At 39.7% G+C, this 3,457-nt stretch overlaps 1 protein-coding gene across 1 annotated transcript in view; it reads left to right on the top strand.

Moving 5' to 3' along the window:
• Positions 1–779, top strand: part of LOC138039976 (probable cytosolic Fe-S cluster assembly factor v1g210509) — a 36,123-nt gene extending 35,344 nt beyond the window's left edge. Inside the window, exon 25 of the mRNA XM_068885791.1 lies at positions 1–779. This exon is cut by the window's left edge and continues 221 nt beyond it. The gene's annotated coding sequence lies outside the window, so the exon portion shown is untranslated.
• Positions 780–3,457: the final 2,678 nt, after the last annotated feature.

Genomic DNA, 3,457 nt, shown 5'->3' with positions numbered 1-3,457 from the left:
CAGACTTCGTTGAAAACACCTGTCTTAATGGCGTTTCACTGGTTTGAACGTGCTTAGTCAATTTACAAAATTCATCCAAAAAAAGTTAAGACTTGAAAGCAAACTTGAAACTCTTCCTTTTGACTGTATTAATAGTAGAGTGGCTGGGTCCCCAAAGTATTTCCAGCCATCGGATTAAGAGAAGCTTCACTCCTTGACTTCGAATTGGCTTAGGCATTTTGAAGACCTACTTGGGTTTCTTAAATTAATTTGGCGCTGTGGGAAATTGGAGATAAACAATTTTTTTATTATTATCTGGATTATTTGATTAAGATTTCAATCTCAAGGATGCGCAGTTTTCTGCAAAACAAACAAAAAAACCGCGCCCCATCCGAATTTTCTTCATGCGTATTTTTTTCGCGTAGATCCGACTTCATGACAGTCGCAGCCCCAAATAAAATAGGCCATTTCCGAGTTAACGTCTGTGTCCTCTTCAAAGCGAGTCTGCGCGCGAAGTTTTTGTGTTGGTAATTAGTTCTATTTTACAAATGAATGAAAAACTTCGAACTTAGACTCGCTTTGAATAGGAGGTAGACATGAACTCGGAAATAGCCTAATGATCGTGTAGGTAAATTAAGCATCTTGAAATTTTTGAACTGTAAATATTTCATGCATAGATCATACGTAATTTAAACGCATTTCCAGCATTTAAGGAGCATTTGTTCCCTACAAATTTAATGTGTAATGACAAGACAAGAAACAAGAGACTGAGATGGAAAATAAACTAGATTCTTTATTATTTCTCTCCACTCTTGAGATTGGGTTAAACTTGTTACACAAACATCTTCCTATCGGCGCACAACAAAAGGCAGGTCCAAGTCATTTGCGATTGATGATTTGTCCTCGACTTTATGTGGGACAAACGAGGGAATCTGGTTCCACACCAAGTTCCACTGCCATCCAGGCGCACTCGGCAACACAACAAGAGCGACGGACTGGAAACAACAAAAATAGCAAACATGTGGCTTTTTAATTTGTCAAGTACGTAAAATAAAACATGTTCCCGAAAGAAAAAAACCGAGCATCAAATATGGCATTTCTTTACCGCGTGTTCGTAAGGAGCATTGTAAAATGGACGTGTCTATTCCATATTTTGCCATCTTCTTTTTCACGAAAGCTCCGCATTCTCTAACTGCAACGAAACAAGTGAAGCAATTTTATAAATACCTCGTGATTACTTTGATGCTGTCTACATTTAAAATACTTGGACTGCGAAAATTGGATGAGGTTAAGCGCAACAAAGTTAGGTTTCATGACAAGAAAATCGGAAAAAACTGTATTCCTCTGCACACCCCGCACGTGCGTTGTAACGTTTAATTTTGGAACGTTTCACAAATTAATGTTCCCCTCATAACCATCCATTCCGTTAAATAGCGGATATTACATGGCCACGCGGGGATACGAATTTTATCTTCTCGCGCTGAAAGTATCTCTCACTCGTTCGCAAAGTAATGTTCTGTTTTGATGAAATGTCTAGATTTAAAACAACTTGTTTTACATAACTTTCTTATCATGTTTCATGTTACACAACATGCGTGTTTTAGCGGTTGGTGACCACTTTTTTATCATTTCGAAAATGAATAAAACAAGTTGTTTTAAATCTAGACATTTCATCAATATCTATATAATAAACAGAACATTACATGGCCGCTTGAGGATACGAATTTTATCTTCTCGTGCTGAAAGTATCTCTCACTCGTCCGCTTCGCTAATTCGTGATCATGAGAGATACTTGCAGCACTCGAAGATATAAAATTCGTATCCCCGCGCGGCCATGGAATATCCTCTATTTAACTCCTCAGTAGACATTTGCATGACAACGCCATTTGACTACAAGTACCAGAGTACCTACAGGTTTTGCTTCTCTTATGCTAATGAGAGCTGTTGTTATTTGTACCTCATTGGGAAGACAATTTGTTGTCAAATGACGCTCTCGTGAAATTTGCCTATTTTACAACCCAATCGAATTACATGTGGAACTGCCGAGATATGATTATGGCATCGTCAATTTACTCTTCAACAACAGCAACTCTTTATTATGCTCAGAATAACAATTAAGTTAAATGTAAAAAGGATAAAGATGATTTTAATTTGCTCTCGACTGGGGCGCGGTCAATCCTAAACAGGGTAAGGTGCGCTCCAATCTTGATCGAAAGTCTGTTCGCGGGCTTCAGCGCTGACCTAAAAAAGGTTTGCCTTTTAGGGACACGAACAAGCGCTGAGCAAAGGTTGTAATAAGGGAAATAACTACGGCTACGGGAACGACAACGCTACAAAACAAGAATATGATTGGTTAGAAGAGGCAAAAAAAAAAAAATTGTACTGCACGTGCGACACGCATTTTATTGGGGTACTCTGCGTAACAACAACGTGAAATCATCGAATTTGAGGTTTTAACGACAACGCGAGCGTACAAATATTTTTACTCTGAAACCGCTCGTATTAGTTCAATTTTAGGATAATTCGCCCACATTGTACGAAGTGAACGAGACGAAATAATCGCGAAAGGCTTAGGATTGTGCAAAGTTACATTTTGAAGTGAAGTCTTGTCGTCGTCGCTGTAGTAGATCTTAAAGTCCCTAATATTACTGAAATTAATTTACATTACTGTTCCTCCACTTCGCCATTTCGTCAAGAGAACGCGCAAAATATGAGACGGTAATTGTAGTGTCCTGGTTTGACCGGTTTAAAATAGAGCAAATACGGAAGGAACGAGAAAAGTTGGGCGTTTTTTCGTGATCGCATTTTTCAATAAAAGATTCTTTTTAGCACGATGCACTTTCGAGGCCAGAGCTCTTCTCTTTTGAGCATGACTGAGGGAAAGAAGAGCTCTGGGGAACCCTGAAACAAAATATTTACTCATTGGTTTTCATGAAGAACAATGAAAAGCGTCTCTGATTGGTGTTAGACCGAGGAGTGAGCACGGCACATGTTCTCCTACATGCATGGAGTTTCCTAAAGCCTGGGGCCATGATCCGAGGCTCTGGTGACGAGAATGTACGATGCACGGCACAAGAATTTAGCTTGTCATCGATTGTCACTCATTTTGTTTATTCAATCAACCTAAGGTTCACCTTAATATAAAGATTTAGCCAAACCTAAAGGCAATTTAGAATTATTTTTCTTTCGATGAGTTCTAAACTTGAATAATAATAGCAAGGTGACACACGCTAACACCAACCCGGTGTGGCCAACGCTTTACGCATACGCACAACCATTTCACCCGGTCAATTAGCAGCCATGAACAGCTGTTTCGGCCTTTTGGGCCTCATTAGCATGGCGTAGCCAAAAAACCAAGCGGGTGGTTTTAGCACCCGCTTAATTGGCAGCTTCACATGCCATACATGTGGTAAGCTGGGTTGGGAACAGCAAAACTGTTCTGTTTGCCACACCGGGTTGGTGTTGGCCTGTCACCTTG

The sequence above is a fragment of the Montipora capricornis genome, chromosome 3 (genome assembly GCF_036669925.1).
Source record: "Montipora capricornis isolate CH-2021 chromosome 3, ASM3666992v2, whole genome shotgun sequence".
NCBI classification, from domain to species: domain Eukaryota; kingdom Metazoa; phylum Cnidaria; class Anthozoa; order Scleractinia; family Acroporidae; genus Montipora; species Montipora capricornis.
This window is presented reverse-complemented; position numbering and strand designations above follow the sequence as displayed.